This window comes from Pleurodeles waltl, chromosome 11 (genome assembly GCF_031143425.1).
Source record: "Pleurodeles waltl isolate 20211129_DDA chromosome 11, aPleWal1.hap1.20221129, whole genome shotgun sequence".
Taxonomy (NCBI): Eukaryota; Metazoa; Chordata; class Amphibia; order Caudata; family Salamandridae; genus Pleurodeles; species Pleurodeles waltl.
Window position 1 is genome coordinate 811,540,196 of NC_090450.1, and position 16,073 is coordinate 811,556,268.

General features: G+C 40.7%; 1 protein-coding gene and 1 pseudogene across 1 annotated transcript in view; one reads left to right on the forward strand and one right to left on the reverse strand.

The window, feature by feature from the left end:
- The window catches only part of CABP7 (calcium binding protein 7), an 840,279-nt gene that overhangs the window by 726,358 nt on the left and 97,848 nt on the right, over positions 1-16,073 (forward strand). The window lies entirely within an intron of this gene.
- Positions 7,495-7,592, reverse strand: LOC138266746 (U6 spliceosomal RNA; annotated as a pseudogene).

The window sequence follows — 16,073 nt, forward strand, 5'->3', positions numbered from 1 at the left end:
AATTTCCATGGTCACGTGTTCTCCACCAAGGTTCTGAAGAATTTAACCTACAAACAGTGCTTGCTGACCGCAAACAATAACTTACATCAAATAGCTTAATATGTAAAAAATAACAGTTATAGATTTGGGTTAGGAGATGACCCTGGTCTCTCGCTGGCTACCATCTGCATTAGTCAGTAAACCCAACAACTAACATTTTAAATCCACTATGTACATTTGCAGGAAGCAAAGAGTTAAACTCTTCTCAAAGGCCAACCAAAAATTCACAGTGTATACTTGTATTTCTTTATTTGAAAACATGAACTCTATATTGTTTTAGCCTTCTTATCTCACAAGTATTAAATACATAAAGTGTTCTTATGTACTAGGAATTTATATTCTTTGCTCCCCACAAATTTATTTTGTGGATTTAAAAAAATAATACACTCTGTCCTTGTAAGAAAGGTTGAAGGAACAGATAGACAATGCCTACAAGGACACATGTCTGCCACATGCATTTCTTCTTCAAACCCTGATACCAAATAATCAAAGTCCTACCACAACATTTTACTAGCACTAACATCCATGTGTCAAGATGAAGCTCCTAATCAGTAATCGACATAGTGCATGAAGCAAACTTTCTTGCAGGTCTTCCTAAGAAACCTCTCAAGTTGTGTTGAAAATTAATTTGCCCTCATCGCACTAGGGGGCTGAGAATCACAACCACCAGCCTCTTATTACAGTGTTTCCAGGCTCATGGGCACAAAAAGGCAGGTCTACCAACAGTGACAAAAAATGCCACTAAGTTTAGAGACAGAAACATGAGAGTGTTTTGCAAAGTACTGAAATCAATCTTCAGACCAGCAGTAACTAAGGCAGGTAAGAAAGATCTTCAGCTTGGCCAGGAGGTATGATTTTTGCAAAGGTGTTCCAAGAGAGAGAATTATAAATGAAATTCGACCCTGTGGTTGTTAAGGTTCTCCAGCACTACAGTTAACTCTTACATCTCACCCATCCTTGTAGGTCCTACTTGTAGCTGAAGGTTGAGTACAGCACCAAGAGCTCAGATGGGAACTGTCTAAAAGCACCAGTAATTGTATGGAACAATCCCTGTGTCTGCAAGGTGGTTACTGAGATGTTTCATGTGGTGCAGGTATAGCGTATCAGTTTAGGCAAGTGTCTGAATTGGCCCATACAAAGGACTCTTTCCTCTTTACTCATCAGAAAGGCTTTTATTGCTCTTCCTGAGACAACAAAGGCCTGGGATCTGAGGATCTATCCTACAAACAGTCTGCTTATTTCTGCAAAATCCACATTCTCATTTTAGAAGGGAGATGTAGCATTTTTATTTTATTAAAAAATCACTTATGGAGTAGGAATAGGTTTTGGAAAAGTCCAATGTCAAAGGAAACGTTTTGCCAAGTGAGCTATTTCTACTCCAATTCTGGTACCAGTAGACAAAATGTTTACTTTATAATCTTACCTATGCTGAAATTGTACTTACGATAACTTGAAAAGCAAGCCCTGTGGGGGCCTTTGTCTCACATGAGTGCATATGAAGCACAGCACATCGTTCATGAGATTTAGATGTTTTAATCAAGGCACATTACACTGAAAGGGACTCCGTGGTAATGGAGAGCCTAGTTAAAAAAGTCACATATTGGTACCAGACTATGGATAAACTTTAGGAATGGGTCAAAAGCAGTTCAGAGAAATGCTGGCATGGATGTGACAACAAAAGCCCTTTAATAAATGTCTGTTGTGTCTAGGCACAAATCTACAGATATAGTAGAGTGCTGTGCTTGACATCATAGATAACATGTTCCAGACCGCTATCCCCAGACTCCTGTCATATAGGCTTCGTGGCTATGCTAATAAATAAATCTACCTGTTACATTTCATAAGCGGGGAAATGAAGTCATTTGTGCTATTCGCAGCAAAACACTCAATTTCAGCACTTTGGGGAAAATTAGGCCACTGGATACAAGGGAGAGGCTCTACAGAATCTAAAACATACTTGGAAGTTTAGGGAACGACATACAATTATTAGTCAATTAGGCCCCATTCCGTAAGTAGTTCTTGGTTTGAGAAATAAGAACTCACATGTTCCCATTATTTAAAAGCACTAAGAATAATAAACAATTTGAAAGCAGTGAAGGACTCACATGGAATCCTAAAATATACAGGAGATAGCCTGGTCTGTAGAAAGGTCACTGACACCTGAACCCTTGACCACTATCTTTACAACTGGTGTCAGGGAGGGGAGAATGTTGAAGAATGTAGTAGAAAAAGGGTAATATTAAGTTCACTTCTTGTCAGCCACAGGTTATAGGCAAATGATTGTGTATTTCCTCATTATAGAGTAATGCAGAGACGCGGAGCTCAGAGTGAGTGCAGCACGTTGGCTGAGTAGAGGAGGCAAGTGGTGTGAGGGAGGGGTCACTGCAGCCTGAGAGTTTGTGAGCTGAACCACTGTACCTGTTGCAATTACGCCATCACCCCCATGGCCACATTAGATCTAAATCGCTGGGCCGAACTGCCAACCAGCACACCTCCACAACCCGTGGTCTGGTAGAATTGTGCTGGGAGACATGGTGGCACTGATTCCACACTCTAGCTTGAGCCCAGTCTAGAGCTACTTAACGTAGAGCTGCAGTCCAACTGCAGCCTATCATGCTCAATTTAACTGCAGCCCAACTGCAGTCCAATGTAAATAAAATAAGGGCAACAGGTGGGGAAGTGAAAAGGGTGTACTGAGAGCCACTGGGGGCATAACAGGGAGTGTTAAATGAGCCAAAGTGGGCTAGTCACAGTGGCAACCGACTAAGGAGTCTGTGGGCTTTGTGGGGGGATTAGGGGTGCGCCCTAATCCCCCACACCTTCCCTCGCCACGTCCCCTACAGACTCAAGGCCTGATTATGAGTTTGGCGGTCGGTAAATCCGACCGCCAGATCTGTGACGAGGAGACCGCCACGAAGCTGGCGACGGTTTCCACCAGTCAGCACAGTGGAAAACATGCAGCACCAATGGACTCGGCTCCACATGGAGCCAAGTCCAATGCATCACACAGGGGACCTCCCTAGAACCCTTAGAATCAGAACTGTCAGCTGAACAGACAGTGCGCATTCTAACCATGTTGGGGAGGGGGGACTCCAGCACTTGTTCTCCACCAGCCTTTTCATGGCGGTTGAACTGCCATGAAAAGAGTGGCTGAGAACATGGTTGTAATCTGCAGGGGGGCACTGACTTCAGCACATCGGAAATCAGAGATCGTGGCGGAGAAGGCGGTCTTTTTGTTGTCTGACTGCCATGGTTGTAATGTGGCGGTCAGACCACCACAGCCGCGGCAGTCTGACTGTCACCGCAAGTCTGGCAGTCTTGAGACCACCAGACTAGTAATCGGTCCAAAATATTTCTTCTTCTATACTCGTGTAAGCTATCACTGTAAAAAGCACTGTAAAAAAAGTGCTACCTGAACTTTGAAACCTTGGTTCCTAGTACCCAGGAGCATCAGAAAATCAGCCTGCAGACCGAAAACTGGTGGATGTCCACAAATCCAAATAAGCTCTCAGCACCATTTCTCTGACTGAGGCTGACGATCAGGTCAGGCAGATGAAGAGGCCAATTGGTCTCCACCACAAGGAAGCGGCAACCAAGCTGCATGGTAAAAGTTGATAAAATAAAATGCTAATAAAAACATTTCTACCAGGTTCAGGCCCAGGTCATAAGTCAAATTCCAAATGGATGATCAGAACTTGTGGCAATCATTTTTAAACTTTTTCAACAAAGTGGAGTTATTGAGGGTCAGTCCTAATTATGTGAGGTAAGCGGATGCATCGGACCAGGCTGAACTAGCATCAGATAAAGAGTACTCAATTGAACTGTGGACCAGCACAGAAAAAACTGTAGAAATGTTAAACCCTAACCACAATCAATCTAAGGGTGGGCGGGAGGATGATGCAGGGGAGTTAGATGCAAGGTATATCGATTTGCTTCACTTCCAATGTATACAATGTTCATTATCAAAAGAGAGCAAATTCAAATTGCAAATCGATTTAGCCTCTCTTTTAAGGAGGTAGTGGGGGGGACTCCCTCTTAAACCAAGAGTGAATCCCCCCACTATCTACTTAGCGAGGGTAGATCTATTATTAATGTGGGAACTCTCTCATTTTGTGTTGAACCCCAACTACACCAACATCCCAGAAAATGTGTTTTGGTTCCTGCCTCTTCGGCCAATCTTGATGTTTGTGTGGCCACTGCTTAGCCTGACAGCATAGCATCACCTGGGAGGTGAAAACAAAGCCAAAGTACAACTGTGAAAACCATGAGTGAAAGAGCAAGTCATGCTAACACACACCCTTCCAACAATACATGTTGGCTTTCCCACCAGGACACATTTCAAGCATCAGTAGCTGCCCTAAACTACCATTAAAAAAAACTGGGCCTGCAAGTTGACCTACTAAACATCATGGCTATTAGGAGGACATAGATTGGGAAAATCAAGACACATTACAGATGTGCCTGTTCCCCTATAATAGACAAATTAGGTCATTTACCAGACTTTCTATAGTCAGCCTTAAGAGATTTAAAACATAAATAAATCCCACACATCAACAGGTCTGAAATAGAGCGGCACCATGATTTAAACAGTCTTTCTCCGCTTATGGGATCAAGCCTTGAAGCTCAAGCTCTCATTACAACTACGGATCAAGGTGGATCAGATCAGTTAATGTCTACAGTGTATCCAGTAGCAGTTCAGTCACCACAACTTCAACTGGATTTAGACATAGCACATCGAGCAGACAACCACCTAGTACAGAGTAAGGCTAATGCTGCCAACCCTAAAAGTCCAACTCCTCAGCCGAGCACTTAAGCAACACAGTTTCCTCCCCCACAATTGACAACATACCAATATTAAAACCATTCACATAACATGAAAAAAAGAAAAATAGGAAAGCTAGAAATAAAAGCCACAGGACAATTAAAACCCTGAAATGCCCACCTTGCTAAAACATTTTTCCAGTATTTAATTTGTGGGCAAGGATGATCCTTAGGACAACACCATTACCCAAGTCTCCAAAGTTAAGAAGCAAAGAACAACCACCAAATCAAGCAATACATGACAGAGAACTCTCAAATTCTTATGAGGATATATCATACACGATAACTACCTGCACAATCCAAACCGATAAAGAAAATACAGCCAATTTAGCAACCAGGTAGTTCCACAGCCATACACCACCCTCTGGCTCTCAGATGGTGACCTTATGTAAGAACTAGGACATACACCACTCAGAGCTCTGGGGGACAGTATACCTTACCTCCATCAATGAACTTGTTAATCCTTCCATCCTATCATCTGAGGTCGCAGATAGCATCACCATGAAAGTACTTGGGTATAGGCCAAATATCCTGCATCTACAAGGAATATCCTACATCAGTTCTGCGGACATTGTGTCAATTGAATTCCTACCTACTCCTTGTTATCAAATCGTGAACCCACCTTTGTTCTTGGCGTTTGGCAGAACCAGCGAACCAAGTACATTAGGAGCAAGAAATGTTTAGGTATTAGAGAATTAAAGACACCCACCATATGGAGAAGCCTTACCCAATGCACTTATTTCAAGACAGTGAAGGCATAGTATTCAACAAGGATCATGGTAACCCCTGCCGGGGTAACCCATATTCAATCTGGAAAGATTCAACCTTAATAATAATCAATATTAGCTGTCAGGAAATCAAATGAATTGGCCATGAAAATTGCAGCATACCTGTGACATAAAAAATGACATTCCAATTACAGCCAGTGCGGTGGCTGTATCAGGCCTGCAATTTGATTCTATCCACCGACCACAAATTTGCTTTTGGAACATACGCAGGTTGTGGCAGGCACTGCTTGAGTCAGACGCGCTCTCATATGGGCAGAAATGGGATATTATCATACTCTAGAAAACCTGGTCTTTAACTTCCAGTCTGTTAAATGAATATATTTAAATAATGATTCCAGCAAAGAAAGATAAATCCAAATTAACACCGAAGTGATGACTGTAAGTCTACATATCTTCTGGAGTAGCTTTTGACATTATCAAAATATTGCCACAAGTACCCTGGCTATTAGCAGTGCTGCTTCAAAAATGGACCTCAGACCAAGAACCTAAACATATTATTCAAAATGTTACCTGAACCGTTCCCCATTACAGAAAAAAGGAGTGCGTAGTCCAGCTTCAGGATGCAGTCATAGACTTAAAAATAAGTCAGAGGAATGCATAAATCCTGCTGACGGGTGTTTTCAACATGAAGTTATTCTCCAAGACACACAAAGATGAAATCACTTTACTTCAAGATCAACAATGGGGCATTCCACATCAACAGGTGTCCAGACTGAAAGGAAGGGATAAACTTGGGAATTCCTAACGAGTGCTTGTGATTTCACAGTATTAAGGGTCCTAAACAGGAGATTCAGGAAAGATCAGCCACCCTCATTCTCTCACATTTTGCACAGTTCAAAATCAATTATCAACCACGCCTTAGCCAGAGCGTCCCTATTTAACCACATAAACGCATTCATAATTCTGCCTTTTACCTACAAAAACCACTTTGTGCAGTATGTTGAACTTACCTTGGATATCTACATGCATCCCAAAGTGAAAACATCAACATGTACTATGGGTTTAAAAAAACTGAAAGTGGAATGGAGACTTTGGGCCAGCAATCTACATATCATGCAGATCCCTATTTACACAGCTGCAGAAAGCCCAGGATAACTCATTCCCTACCTTGGAATCTGCCACCAACAATCAAAATCACACAAGTCTTACAAATTCATTAAAGCGTACCCTTTAACCATCAGGACATGAGGCAATAGCTGGTACACCTCAGCTTCAAGTATGATAAAATGGGAATTGAACTGGGAATCAAAGGTTCACTTGTCAAACAGGCCGGATCGAGCAAACCAAGAAAAGGCTTAACTACAGCGTTGAAAGTACAAAACTGGAATTTGCTCTGCAAAATGAAAAACCCTTCAATGAAGAGTGGGCAAAGATCGCACATGCTAGTGAGAAAAGGAATCCAAAATAATTTTGGTAAATACCAAACAATCTGGATAATCTAGGGGCATAACAACTCAATCATCAGTGAAAGTAAATGGTTTGCATTAATTTATGACTCCAATTATTGCATGAACTCAGAAGAGGATTTCATCTCACCCCAGGTTAATTTTCTTCAAGGCAATGTTCCGTGCTTTGCTGTAGGAACTGTGGGAGATCCAGCCATGGGTGCATTACTAGCCACCAAACCCGACGCGGAGTAGCAGCTGGAAGAAATCTATGCACCATGCTCTGTTGGAGGAACTCCAGGCGATTCAGCTATGGAGGCGCAGCTTCAGGTGTGTTTGTGGGGCAAAGGGGGACAATGAGGGGAGAGGGATTAGGATGTGCGCTGGGGTGTTACACCTCCCCCCCAAAAAAATATATTTTCTGATAAATAGTTGACTACAGGTGCTTTTACTCAGCATCTGTCGGATTTCACCAGGATTTGTTTTTGTGTGTCATTCTTGCACATGGGCCATACCAATCTTATCTGTATCATTAAAATTTTAGTATATGTAAATACACAGACAAAAAGGCATACAAACTCTCTCCCCCCTCCTTTTTGAAAATCTTCAAAATTGGTTATTTTACTAAATATTTGGGTTTTCTCTCACTTAGTACCACTATCAATGAATACTCCTTTCCACTGAGCCTTAAGTCTCTCTCATGTGCCTCCTTGTGGAAAATCTGGAGTTCATCCCCCCACAATCTTACTGATCAAGCTACGCCTCTGCAGCTATGGGTGTGCAAACAGCTCAAAACCTTTTGTTTAACATCTTCTGGCATATCCATGATATCCATTTCGGTAAACCAAGACTCTGCTTAACCCCCAAGAATTGGGGACCATGCTAGCACTAGTCATTTTTATGCAGACGATGTCCTATTATTGGGCAGAACAAAAATGTGTCTCCAATGTTTGCTGAATGCCCTTCAATATTCAGCACACACTAACAATCTCAAAGTGAATTTTTTAAAAACACAAAAATCCTGTTTGTGGGAAATAAAGTAAACAAAATGTTGGTTTGTTCTTGAATGGTAACCAAATTAAGAGTGTATTGGAATGCAAATTGGAATGCACATATATTAAGAATAGAGACGCTGCACTCCTCCATGCATTTTGTGCACTGTTGAATCAACTTGAGGGCCTGGCCATGATACCTATTCTAAGTATCTTCTGAGCTAAACTAATTCCCACTATTGACCATAGCTGTGAAGTTTACTTGGGAAGAGACACAAAATCTTTGGACAATATAATATTCAACAGATACAGGAGGATTTTCCCCCAACAAACCATGCCTTCCCTGCTCAAATACATCTTTGATTTGGACTGAGCAACCTAACTATTGCTCGTAAGGGGACTTTTCTGAGGATGAATTTCAGCAAGCACAAACTAACAGATCACTTGCTGGGACAGAAAATAAAGACCTCATGCGAAAAGGTTCTGGTTCATCACTTCCTGGAGAAAGCCAGTTTAACCCTGCAAATAAGGAGCCTCTGGGAGCACCAGTAGGTTTCAGGACTATCAAGAGACTTCTCACAAGTAACATACGCACTCTTTCCTTTTTTGGAGGACAAAAATATGTTAACAATGCAGACCCACGCCTTTACAGTGATTAATAGCTACTCCACACCCACTGTGCAAGCCTACCAGAATTTAAGATAATCCATGGCTCTAAAAATGTAATGTACACTGTTTCAGTTTGTAGGGCTTCCATCTTCTCACCAAAATGGCTAAACAGCAATCCTGGAAGTCGATGCAGGCTTTGTGATTATGTCAGAGGTTTCATTCAAGATATTGTACATACCTGATAATGTTTTGTTATATGAAAGAAGGTGCTGATTTAAATGGTTGTTTATTACACTGGGCATCCATTCATGTAGGAACACAGTGGTTGTATCAATGCAAGGAACCAATGCCATGTTAAGTGCCTGTTGACCATTTCTGAAAGGAAATTGAAAAGAGCAGGGGTAAATCAAATGGGGAAATGATTTCTCTGTATAACATTTTAGATTAGTTTGTATTTTTCGCTGTGTAATTCCTTGATCTTGAATGTAAGCCGGGTTCTAAATACAGTGGCTTTATTTAACTAAGCACCAATAAATTTTTGTACCTTTGTACCTATTTCCTCATTTCGAAAAATAAAAGATTTGAACCATAAAAGATTGTCACAAACCAGCAGAATAGTACGACAGATGGAGAAGGACTCTAAATGGACCTGTTATCTAGGTAAATATAAATCAAAAACATTTGAAGGCAAAGATGTTCTGCCACCGTAATTAGACCACTCTTGAACCCCACTCATGCCACAAGGAAAGCTGATTTGACATGTTGCAAACTTGGATATCTTCTGTAATATATTTGAAGGTAATGTGTATACATGTGTCCTGGAAATCTATTATAAACATCTAGCTCAAAAATGTAATCACTGTAGTAATGAATGGACTGGAAAAAGATTTTAATGTATATTTAAAAACTCTGAGATATCTCTCTAGAGGGTGAAAAATGGACAGTCTGTGAAAGCAAGGTCAATGACCGTACCTTGGACATTCTAGTCTCAATAAGAGGCTCAAGGTCATAGCGATCTCCACATTTGCACTGTTGTAATCAATGCAGAAGAAGTAGTGTTAGTGAGTCCTTTATTGATTTGTATTTGTAGTAAACTAATTAATTTGAGCTCTAAACGACAACACAGTTTCTAGATTTTTCTAAATTGTGACAATACATCAGACTGCACTGGCACATGCTGAATGGTAAATGCCCATCTGTAGCTTTTGGCGAGAGAGGTAGAGCGTTCTAGATCCCTGCACCACTGAATACAAGTGCTAATACCCTGGTTCAGGTCTTAAAACTTTAGGATTATTAACTGTCCCTGGTGTTCTGAGTGTAGGGCTCTGGATAGGATGCAATACCTAAGTTTCTTTGAGAAGCAGAGATTTACTGCATTTGAGGTATTTAAAGATAATCTTTTTAAATGGGCATCAACGCAAATTATTTGATTGTTTGGGATTTATGGATCCATATTTGGAGTCCTAAACAACAACTGTTCCCTTAGGTTAACTCAAGAAGAAAATTCAATCTCTCAAATTGGGTTGCCAGACTTTGCTAATCCCCAAGAAACACGTACAAAGAAAAGGATTTTGAACAAGTTAAATTTGTATGAGTTGCAGTCCAAGTAAATATACAAAGTTAACAGAGTGAATGCTTCATGCAGGTGACCAGTGGAAAATTATGAATGTGCAGGGGAAAACGGTAAAGAAAAAAGACAGTATTGGCTGTCAATAAAATAGCAAGGATGCCATGGGCCCTAGTGCAAGCAAGCAAAATGGCCCCTTTGACTGCTGTTGAGATTATAAAATAAAGCAATTTACAGGGTCTAATGCCCTCCTCAGACCTTTGGGCCATGATGCCACTACAGCTGCAGCACCAAAAGTAGCTATGTCCCTGCTGGCTGTGCAAAAACAATTCTCACAGCAGTATAGACTTCAATGTTAGTACAGGCTCCAAAATTGTGTACCTTAAATGTTTAGCCAATATAGCAAATACATTGACATTTTGACCCCCAGATAATGATTCATTATAGAGTCATCATAACGACAGCAAGATAATGATCCTACAAGGGAATTAAAACATAAAATTAAACTCTTGTACTATTGACAATACTTTGGAGGTCTGGAAATCATTGTGATTGAGGGCTTACCTACATACACAATAGTTATTAGCTTCTAAATATTCAGGATGAATTTTGGACAAAACTGTGATTTAAACAAGTTGCGGATCTTCTTAGAAAATTAAACAAGCTAATTCTATGGTACAGTAAATATTACACTATATACAATTCAATATAGGAAGACCAAATTGCACCTCTTACAACCTAGGAGCCCAAGGGCATATTGATAGATGTCACTGTCTTAAGGAAAACATATACCTTCATAAAGCAGCCTTTTATGTACCTCAAAAACATTTAAGGAGAATGCAGTACTTCAGATTTAATAACTGTATTACTAATATTGGCCATAGGCATCATAGTTCAAAGGTACAGTACATAAGCCCAGTTAATGACAGTTAATAAGCAAAAACATTTAAAATACAATGTGGGCTTGCTAAAATGACAACATAAAAGGTGCCATAAAAATCTTAAAACCGTGAGCTAAAATGATAATTAGAAATCGGGGGTAGTGTGCTTGCAACGATGATGCAAGTATATTCAGCGCAATGTGTCCCTATAGCGACTTACAGGGCAGAAGTGTGGGGTTTAAAGGAGTTTGACACCTTACAAAGTGTTGAGAATCGCTACTTGCGGAAATTATTGGCTGTTCCAGTATCTAGCCCTCACTATCTTTGCCATAAGGAGCTGGGAATTAATTATTTATGTGATTGTATCAGTATTAAACTCCCCTTATTGTGGCTTTCTGTGTGGAAGAAAGAAGAGATGGTGCTCACCATGGACATTATAGTCGATTGCTTGGCGTGTGACAAGGGTGCTTCAATTCGGTGGCTGAGTTACATTAAAAAGTCACTCGCATTAATTAATATGTCTCATCTATTTACTAACAGAGAAGCATGTATTGGGGCCAAAAGTAAGCAGGTGCAGGCACTTTTATTAGCGCACCGTTTAGCGGAGAGGGAGAAGGTAGAATGCAATAAACCTTCTGTGGCTGGTTATATAAATTTAGCGCCAGACAAATCGCCTACTACGTATTTGTCGCACGTAAAAGGTCAGTGGACACGCTCCTTGATGTTTCGGTTCAGAGGGGGCACAAGCAGGTTCTTGCTCTGCTTTCCTTAGGATACCAGTCTGGCTTGGGAAGCAGGAGCTATCCCTATGATGAAAGCTCTAAACAATGTTGCATTTTTGTTTTTCTGTGGTTTTTATAACATTTTTACTAGAAGGTACTTGGTGCCTTTTTTAAAGAACAGAAGTTTTGAAAATTGTACATTTTAATTGCAACTTTACTGATGTTCTTGTGGATGTGTATGTATATGATTGTTTTAACAATTTTATATTGATGTACTTTTATGGTTTTAAATGAACCGAATAAAGGTATCCTCAGCATTAAAATAACACACCGTATATGCATAAGTGCTATGATGACGTGCTCTGCATAAGGCAACAAATAATCAGTACCCTAAACAACAAAGTTGTGACAATAAAAGGTTAGTCTGAGCTAATAGGGGATTGATATGAGATGACTTTGAGCCGGATCGGCCAAACACTCTCTAGAAACTTAGCAATCAAAAACACAATAGTGGGTGAAGTCGAGTCCTGCAAATTCTCAACACTATCCTATGTTGGCATACTCCCAAAATGTAAAGTAGGGGGATTATCCACACTTGAGCTGCTTTGAATAAAAGGGGCAAAAGAACAGCAAGTGGGCATTGGTTTCCTCACACCCTTTGCATGCTGGACAAAGGTTACTTCCCCCCAAACCGCTTTTCCATTTAAAAGTAAATGGGGCTAGAGGGAGAGTGCCCAATCTAAACCTTACGGAAAGAGATTCGGTGAAGGATTGATCAATTTGGTCCATATAGGCCTCAAAAGCAGGAAAGGCCTTAAACCCTAAAAAACGATCACTTTAGTACCACAAGTCTAGTTGGTTAATCAGCTTCACCTCTTCATTTTCCCAGTAAAGGGGCTTCAACTTTTTGGAGGAAAATGGTGTAATGGCTAATGTGGAAATGGAGGGTCTGCTCCCAGGGTAATAGACCCCCCTTTTCTTGTCCGTCTGAAATTAATCTGTAGCCTGCCCTTTAATATGACAGTTCTTGAACGGAACAGACACAGAACCAATAAAGAAGGGGTTTGAGCTGTGCCAGAGAAATAATAAGAGCGGATAACTAGATTTTGTTTAAAGATCAAAGGGGTGTTTAGATGTAATTTAAGGGCCATCCTCAGAAATCTATTTTCAGCTGTACCCATGGCAACTATTTTACTATGCCCTCAACGTTCTGCACCACAGACAGCTGCTGTACTGCCTTGGCTCTCCAGACTTCTAGAAGAGGAGAAATTGGGTGGAAGGCGGTTTTACCTGCAAATCTTAAAATAGCAGTTGCCCTGTGGTTTAGCGTGAGCATACTCTTGGAGACTTGACTGTCTCATGAGTTGGGAGTGGATAGCCAGATTCAGAGATAATTGAAATCAAGGACTCTCTCCAATTTGAACCCCTTTAACGTCAGTGTCCCTCTGTAGCCCCAGTGAGGGTTTACTGCCATGAATGTAGTTTTAGATACATTAATAGTCAGGCCAGAGGTAGTACAAAATGATGGAAATCTTAGAAGTAGGGTCTTAATGCCCATAGGAGTTTTTGAAATCAGCAGCGTGTCGTCTGCGAACAATAATGCTGGTATTTTAGTACCCCTGAACACCAGGAAGTCATTGTTGCAGTCCATAAGGAATATGACACAACTATTGATAAAGAGAATAAATAGAGTGGGGGCAAGAACGCAGCCCTGCCTAACTCCCCTATCAACACCAAAACGGTCAGTTAGATAAAATCATGCTTATCTTCTCCTCTTGTTTTGCTCTGAAGTGGTGTTTTCCACTGCAGCAGCCAGCAAAGTGCTATTTTAGTAGTTTTTTAAAATATTTTTATGCTCAGACATAAAGACAGTCGTCTCATCTAAGACATGCCAGCCGGGGTTCCGCCCTGCATCAGTACAAATCATTAGCAACATTCAGCATAGGATGGGGGGGGAGAGAGTTGGTTTGAGGTTGTGAACTGTCCTTCAGGTCTAGCAGGTTATGGCAATTCTAGAAGTGGGGGTACACAGTAGGGGTGGTAGGGGAGGGGATGGGCTAGTGGAGAGGAGTTGCACGTTGAGGGGGTTTACAAAGAGAGTGGTTAAAGCATGAGAGTGATTTTCTATATAAATGAGCTATGCAGATGGAGCCAGACATATTCAAGGGTAGAGCATATTAGCCTGGAATGTTAAAGGGTTACCGTCTTTTTCAAAATTGCACAAGATTAGATCTGAATCATCATATGTAACCTAAATATAATTGGTCCTCAGGGGACTCATCTGAGTAAAGATGAGACCAACAAATTGTGACCCTAGTGATCTGGCCATAACTATTTCCAACATAAGCATTAATGACTCAGATGAATCACACAGATGGACTTCTGACTGGCCACATTTACTAGATACACCGTATTGTCAATTTATGACCATTACTCTACATACTTTTTGGCAGAAACCCAAGGAACTGCATGGCCCTCCATGGTATGGGATGCTATGAAAGAAGTGATATGGGGGAGAGAGACTCTAAGCTTTGATGAGATAAAGAGGTGCATTACTAGAATGATCAATTACACCAGACACAGATGAAATAAGAAATTCAGCATGCTAATTCCTTATGTCAAAAGAAGTCAGAAACAGAGAGTAAACTCAAACAATTTGGAATAAAGTGAATAAGGTGATTCAACTGTCACATAATACTAAACTAATGTTTTTCACAAACAGTGAAGATATGGGCTGCCTTTTATCCCTAGAAATTAAAGAAATCACTAATAAGAGAACCACCAAATCTATCAAGGCTTTTAGCACCAAACTACAACTGGGAACAGAAAAGATCATGCAGGTCTTTCAATAGTAATATGAAAAAGTATGTGGGGAAGAGACTACAGCCTCTCCAGCAGATTGCAATCATTATATATACTTGGTGTCCCCCAAGTATGATCACTGATACTGACTATAATATTCTTGATGAAAATTAGTTACTTACCTGTAACTGTGGTTCTCCAGTATTGGTATCTTTCATAGATTCACATGCTTGAATCATCCCCATCGTCGAGGTGGAAGCCTCACGGTAACTTCAAATACATATAGCAGTAAGTGTTACACACTAGGCCCCAATGGCCCAAATATGCACTTTTATAGCCTATCCATGTTCTTATATAAAAAAGGAACCAAACTTGAGCCACAGCCAATCAGGCGTCAACACCCTCTAGAATACTCCCAACAAAGGCTGCATCCCTCAGATTTTCTAGTACAAGTGTGAAGCAGAAAGTTCATCTATAAGGGAAGCCTATGAGGGAAGGAGGGTGGGTTGCATGTGAATCTATGAAAGATACCAATACTGGAGAACCATAGTTACAGGTAGGTAACTAATTTTCTTCTCCAGTATTGGATCTTTCATAGATTCACATGCTTGAATTAGAGTAGCGAGCAGTTATATTGTCCAACTAGGTACTAGCTGTATTATCATAATAACAACAACAATAATAATAATAATAAGAAGAAGAAGAATAATAGGAGTAATCCTACCCATAATCACTATTCGATAGCAATATACCAATGTTCACAGGAAGATAACAATAGGCACAATAACCATAATCATCAGCATCACAATAAGTATCAATCTAGCTCCAACAATAATAACCACAATAATCATTAAAAGTAGGAAAGTTAACCTTGACCCGATTAAGGAAACCTAATTCACATACCTTTTTCATGGAAGGTGGGATGGCCAGAGATGTTCACCTTAATGGAATAAATGCCTCAGCACTGCTTGCCCCAACACTGTGTCCATGTTATTCGTCTCCTCAAGACAGTAGTGTCTTCTGAAAGTATGTTGGCTGAACCATGTGGCCGCTCTACAAATGTGCTGCAAGGGCACTCCTGCGAAGAATGCTGCCGACGTGGCTACCGCCCTTGTAGAGTGGGCTCTCACCTTGCTGTGGAGCGATTTATCAACTTGAGCATGACAGAATTGGATTGCCAGGCCGATCCACCTGGCAATAGTCTGTCTGGACACTGGGCAGCCCTTCGTCGCATCTCCAAAGGCCACAAATAACTGGTCTGATTTGCGGATGTTCCGCGTTTTTTTAAGGTAAAATTTCAAACATCTCTTAATATCCAAAGAGTGCAATGCTTTTTCTGCCACCATCTGCCGGTTAGGAAAAAAGGTTTTCAAAATGACCAGTTCATTCAAATGGAAAGTTGAGGGCACTTTCGGAATATATTTATAATTCGTCCTAAGAATTACGCCAGTAGTGGTGAATAAAAGA